The sequence below is a fragment of the Mus pahari genome, chromosome 14 (assembly GCF_900095145.1).
Source record: "Mus pahari chromosome 14, PAHARI_EIJ_v1.1, whole genome shotgun sequence".
NCBI lineage: Eukaryota > Metazoa > Chordata > Mammalia > Rodentia > Muridae > Mus > Mus pahari.
Genome location: NC_034603.1, coordinates 67530745 through 67537774, shown reverse-complemented (window position 1 = coordinate 67537774; position 7030 = coordinate 67530745).

The following is a 7030-nucleotide window of genomic DNA, read 5'->3' as shown; positions in this document are numbered from 1 at the left end:
GTGTGTGTGTGTGTGTGTGTGTGTGTGTGTGTGTGTGTGAGAGAGAGAGAGAGAGAGAGAGAGAGAGAGAGAGAGAGAGAGAGAGAGAACCCTGGCTGACTTCAAACTCCTGTAAAGCTAAAGATGGCATAGAACTTCTGATCCTCCTGCTTCCACTGGGTTTATATGTATGAGCCACCACGCTGCCTTGGGGTACCTATTTCTGCCTCCCTGGAATCCCCAGTGATACTGTCAAGATGTTCTTCCTCTGCCTTAGCCCTGGAGATGCCTGTATCATGAGATAGCTATGAGCCCTTAAATAGTTTTTGGGCAGAAGAGACACACCTTCTGTGTGTCCTGGGCTGAGGTCAGGCTTGGGTTCCAGCCAATGCCAGGAAGCAGGCAGCAGGTGAGGCCCCTCCCACCTCTACAGAAGAGGGTGGCTGTAGGACTGGAGACTATGGCCTTGGGTGTGCCTTCTGATCAGGTTGAGCTTCCCAGAGCAGGCATGAGACATGAGAGCTACCATATCTCTGAGGACTGAAGTCGGTCCTTTTCCTTCTCTGAGTCTCAATTTCCCAACCTGTCCAATGAGGAGTATGACAGGACATGGTGACATGGGACCTCCGAGAAGAACCAGGCACTGGACCCTCTGCAGAACCCCTAGTTGGCTGCTACACTAGTGTTTGTTGACCTCGTAGTACATGGAGTTGTTTCTTCTTCTTCTCTTCTCTTGCCTGACACATGACTCTGAACAGTCGCTGGCCCCTTAGATGTGTGTCTATGTGGCAGTCACTTGCAAGTGCAATGGAAGGAACAGGTCCAGGAGGACAGTTTTTCTCCTGGGACTGGGAGCTGGCGTAGCTTACTGGATATGGCTTCTGTGTGCCATGTCTTATTATTTGCACCCATGGACAAAGACCTCCCCCCACCCCTGCCCCCAAAGATTCTCAGCTTTTCTGCATCAGGAGCTATGTTTGGAGATGTGACCTAGGATCGTGTCCTCAAATACTGTAGAGGAAGTGATATAGGAGCCGGCTACCAGCTGCTCGGTTGCTATGGATACTATGGGTGCTATGGGTGCTATGCAGAGACCAGAGAGGGAGGAAGCTGAAGCTGTGTGTCAGGGCAGGGTGGAGGCTCAGGAGGATTTTCAGATTGACCATCTAATAATGAGTTTGCATTTCCTCCCAGGGAGCTCGATCCCTGACCCGTGCCTTTTTCATCCCGGGTATTTGATAAATCTTAGACACTCACGCATCTAAGACTTGTTTTTCAGTGGTGGCCATTCAGGCCCTGGGAGTTTGAGTAACTATCTTAAGGTCACACAGCTACTTGGTGACCAGTGGAGGTTTGAAACTCAGATTCATTTCATCCGAAGTCTTTGCTGACCCTGCTGAATTTCTGGGAAGCTGGTGTTGACATAAAGGGATTTTTTAGAATTAGGCACTGTGGACGTGCCAGGGCCTGAGGCACCAAGGCTGCTTTGAAGTGATTTCTGAGTTGTTCTGTAACAAGCAGGTGTCTCTGAGGAGGCAGAGCTGTCTCCAGGCCTGGGTTGATCATCAGGAAGAGGGCCAGAGGAGGAAGGAGGCACCCCATCTAAGCAAGATGTTGCAGTAGGAGCCAGGGGACAGACTGCAAGCCAGGGAGGACTTTGCGCATGAGCAGCCGGATAAAGACAGACACATAGCCAGGAGCCAGAGACTTGGAAGGACAACGTGCCGAAGGCAACTTAGGGATGGTGTCACTGTGAGGTTCACGAGAAGCTTGGAAAATCCTTGCCTTTCCCCTTGTTGTCCTCTGTCCCAGGCCTCAGATTTCTTCAATGTGAAAAGAGCATAAAGTGGTCAAATTCTTATGACAGTCTCTCCCTAAGTGAGCACTCCCAAAACTCCTGAGCTCAGTCTAGGCCTGGGTACCAGAAAGGCTGATACTATATGCCATGTGGCGTCATAGGCCTTGGGAAGCAGGATCATCCACTGACTCCGTGCTAGAGATGCCTGAGCACAAGGAAGCCAGCAGATGATGAGCTTGTTCTAATGTGGGGTGGAGCTGACACTCAGAAACTTGAGTACCCACCACTAGGGATGGTAGATAGTTCCAGATGTGAGATGAAGAACTTGACTTCCAGGTGTCCTAGGGCAAGTGGATTGTTTGTTTGAAACTCATCTGCTACACACACACACACACACACACACACACACACAAGCAGGGAACAGACAAGAAGCCAAAAACAATAACCAACCAGCCAACCAGTCAGTTAGCCAACAAGCCAACCAACCAACCAACCAACCAACCAACCAACCAACCAACCAACCAACCAACCAACCAACCAAAACATATCCTGGGCTGGGGATCTAACCCAGTGAATAGAGAGCTCACTTAGCATGCAGGGAGCCTTGGTTTGATTGCCAGCGCAGAATAAACTTGGTGTGGTTGCACTCTCTTGGAATCCTAGCAGTCAGGATGTGGAGGCAGGAGGATCAGAAGTTCAAGATTGTCCTTGGCTATGTAATTTATCTGAGGTCAGCCTGGACTACATAATGTTGTTTTTGAGGTTAGCCTGAGCTATTTGAAAACTGTCTCAAAAGTAAAGTAATAAAAGAACGAATAACGGCCCTCTTTCATTGTGAGACTAAATGACAAGAAATTCCACGATGTCACTGGAAATCTGACAACTAGAGACAGTAAAGGCCTCACAGGTCAGGGCTCACTCCTCCAAGACTGAACCCTGCTTCAGATAATAACAGCAAGGAGCACGTACCCGAGCCACTCACAACTTCTGGTTATAAATTGTGGGTTTCCACTACTCCTTCCTCTGGCTTAATTATTCAGCAATCTCACAAAATTCAGGAAAATAATGTGCTTATTATTGCCAAATTATTGTGAGGAATATTTTTTTAAAGACTTAAAGTGGTTTACAGGATGCAGACCCTGGAGACAAGATAGCTTTATTAAAACCAATTCTTATGTCTGCCAGGTTGCTCTGAAGTTTATTGTGTAGCCAAGGATAATCTTGAACTTGGAACTCTTTTGTCTCCACTTCCCAAGTTCTGAGATCACAGGCATGCACCACCACACCTGGTTTATGCAATGCTGGGTATTAGAGCCTGGGTTTCATGCAAGCTAGGCAAGTACTCGACCAACTGAGCTCCATCCCAGCCCACCACTGAGATTCTAAATCTGGGCAATGCATTTAACCTGTCTGTGCCTCAGTTCCCCAAGCAGAATAAAAGAGTATTGTGTATATAGCAGAGATGTCCCGAAATTAGATCATGCATATAGGATGTGCAACATAATACTTTATTAATAAAATAACCAATAAAAAAAGAAAAAAATACTTTATTGATTATGTATGTGTTTGTGCACACATTGTGTGTGTGAGAGAGAGCACTTATGTGTGAATGCAGGTACTATGTGTAGGTTGGAGGACAGTTTTGTGTGTGGGTCTTTACTATTTACTTGGTTTAACACATGGCTTTCTGTTTGTTGCTGCTGCTGCGGTCAGTCCAGCTGGCCCATGAATTTCCGGGAATCTTCTGCCTGCACTTTCTCATTTTCCCGTAGGAGGGCCGAGATAACAGATATTTACATTATCCGTCTGTCTCTCGTGTGACTTCTGGTGATTCAAAGTCAGAACCTTAGCCTGGGCGAGCAAGCGCCTTTCCCTTCTGTGTTATCTTCCAAGCCCCTTGACAGAGCACAGGGAGTGGTTTTATTTTCCCTTGACACAAGTGGAATGTGAGAGGAGAGTGGCTGACCCACCTCACAAGGGATCTCAGGCTTTCCACCAGAGAGGGGACTCTACTGAGGAGCAGACCCCTCCGACCATTGATCCAGGCCTAGGGGACAGTTTCCCTTCTTCAGAGAGACCTGTCTGTCATGACTCTCATACACGAGACACTTCAGTGCTTCAGATCCCTGCATGTCCGTGAGGTTCATTTCCTTCTTCCCCTTAATCTTACTAACTCAGAACATGCGTGCGACCTGCTGTGTGGAGCTTTCCCAACAAGCATATCTGTGATGCCCTCTGGAAATCTCACAAGTCAGTTCAATTCTGAAATCAACTGGCGTTAGCACAGACCCCAAAGGCTAGGGCTCAGGCCCACAAGACTGAGTGACTCCTGTTTCAGATGACATTTGTAGGCGTCACATCCTCAGGTTAACCAGAGTTTAATCTTACTTGGTTACAAATCATAGGTTCCCAAGACTCCCTTTCTTTGGCTGAATTGTTTGGTTGAGTAGGTCACAGCATCCAGGAAAACACTGTGGTTGTTGCTAAAGTCCCCAAAGGAGCAGTCAGGTGAAGGGACACAGATTAGGTTTAGCTGGACCCTGAGTACAGGAGTTGTTTCCCTCATCAAGCTGGTGTGCATCACCCTTCTGGCACATGGGCCTGGCCTCGTTCATTGACTGTGAGCTGTCTGAACTGCATACTTGAGGATTTCAGTGGAGATTTCATCACATAGGCATGATTAATGAACACAGCCTCCAGCAGTGTTCCTAGTTCTGAAGGATGGGGGCTGGGTGGGTAAGACTGAAAGTCATTCAGGTGATCGACCCTCCCCCCCATCCACAAGCCCACTGAGAACCATCTGACAAGCTCCTGTCACCAGGGAAGGCTGAGAGAGTGGAGACTGTGTGTGACTAACACTGGAGACCACATATTAGGATAAGAGAGATTCCCAGTGTCCCCATCGCTCAAAAATTAAGGATTTAATTATGTGCCAGGAACCCAAGACAAAACTCTCTAGACATTCCTATTTTATTACAAATGGTCATATCCTAGAATGAACTACTCAGAGATCCGAGCACCCCACCACTGGGGATGGAGAGATAGAACCGGAAGCCAGATTCAAAGTTTGGCTTCAAGGTGTCCTTGGGCAAGTGGTTTGCTTCCTTGAAACTCACTTGGTTCATCTGAAAAAAAAAAAATCCTCTCATGCTGGGAATGTAGCTTAGTGGGTAGCAAGCTTGTTTTACGTGTACGAATCTCTGGTTTTGATTATTAGCAGGGAATAAATCTGGTGGGGCATGCCTGCAATCCTATTTAGAACTCAGGAGGTGGACATGGCAGGATCAGAGGTTCAAGGTTCTCGGATGCGTACAGTCTGGGTGACGTGAGACAGTCTCATAAGTAAAGAAACAAACATTCAAACAACAACCACCCTCTCCTTACATGAGGCTGAATGACCGTCTGTTAGGGTTGAGCTTGGTTGTGTATGAATGTAGTTTTCCTTTTCCTGCTCTTGAGATGGAACTGGAGATAGGGCTGAATTTTGTGTTATTTTGACACAGAGCCAATGTCAGACAAAGCTGCATCTTTCTTGTGAGTGTTGAGTTGGTGGCTGCCCCCCCCCCCCGCCCCAGATGACTCTCTCCTCAGCTTCTCCTAGGAGAACCTGCTTCTTGTTTTCTACCCCAGAGGCACTGGGGGGTCACACTGTACCACAGGAAGGTAGGTAACTTGTAGCAAGAACACAATGAGTTCCTTCTGGGAGGGAGAGGCTGTGCCCTGACCCTGCGACGGGAGGCGTGCCGTGGCCATCCATCCAGGTTCGCTCTGCCAGGGCTTTGGAGGATCTGCGGCATTGTTACCTTTAGAGGCGTTGGCCCCAACCTGCTTGTCAGCCCCGGGAGGGTTGGGGCCTCATCACCCTAGACCTGGCAGGTTCCATTAATCACCTTTTTGTTAGTTTTGATCCTTTCCTGAGAGAGCCAGAGCTCTTGCTTTGGGCTGAATCATGCCTTTCCAATGAGAGAGCTGAGCCATCATCTTGGGATGGGAGGGCCCGGCAGGACCAGGGGTCAGTTCAACTCCTAGACTCACCCTGGTGTTTGAGCACCCAAATACAACACAGGTCTTGAGCTGGTAGCACCACCTGCCTTCTGGGTGGACATGGGCCTGCTTCCCCACTTCTCACCACAAAAGGTGACAAGGTCCAGACTCAGGGCTCTCTTTTCTAGTCTTGCTGAATCAGCACAGAGGGTCCTGGGATGTCTTCACACCTGTGCCACTCCTCCTCAGGCCCTGCCTGGTAATCCCCAGCCCACCACACACTTCTAACCCTGCTTCTGAGAGACCATTCACAGCAACTGGGGTTCATTAGTGTGAGGACGCTGGGGGCTCAGACTGGGTCCTTCCTTTTCATCTCTGGAAACTTCTTTCCCATTCCAGGTTCTGAGAGGGGGCCCTCAAGACCCTTTCTTCCAACTGGAATGGCAAGGCCTCTTCTTACAGTATCTTTGTGCAATCCCTGAGCTTTGTAGTTATGCTCTGAGGTCTTCATAAGAGACTCTAGCTCTTGTTCCTCTTAGTCAAATGCTTACAAACTGAATCAGATACCATGAGAGAGGACCCTTGCCAGGAACTCCAGAGCTTTTTGCAGGTTTGGAAGGCTCCCTAAGACAGTCAGAATAATGTAACATTAACTTCATGTGCTGGACTGATCCAGGGTTTCTGAACCTCAGCCATGTAGACCTTTGGGGTGTGGTAATTCATTGATGCAGAGACATTCCCTGATCTCTACCCTCTACACAATAGGACCATCACTCAATTGTGACAACCCAAACAACTCTTAACACTGTGGAATGTCCTTTGGGGAGCCCTAGCCTCTGTTGGAGGCTATGGACTTACCTCTGGTGACAGAAGCTGGAAGAATGATTTGACCAGGGGTGTGGGCTGCAGGTATATACTCAGAAGAGGTATCACAAGTTTTCAGAGTGCTAGAAAGTTCTGGAAGGTGGTTGCACAGGGGATGCATAGGTGATAGTGCAATTGAACACTAATGATTTATAAATTTTATTCTATAAAAAATGGGTCTAAAATGAGTCTTGGGCACGGTCAGAACTAGCCTTGGGATTCAGTTCTGATTCTACCTTATGACTCGGTTCTCTGTGTAAAGTGGGAGGTACTAGAGAGAAGCCACCTGCTGCTAAGACGCTTGAGAGTGAGTGCAGAACTTGTGAGATGCTCAGCAGACCCAAGTTTCATTCCTGGGACACACAACGTAGGCGAGCATTCACTCCTGACATGTGTCCTCTGATC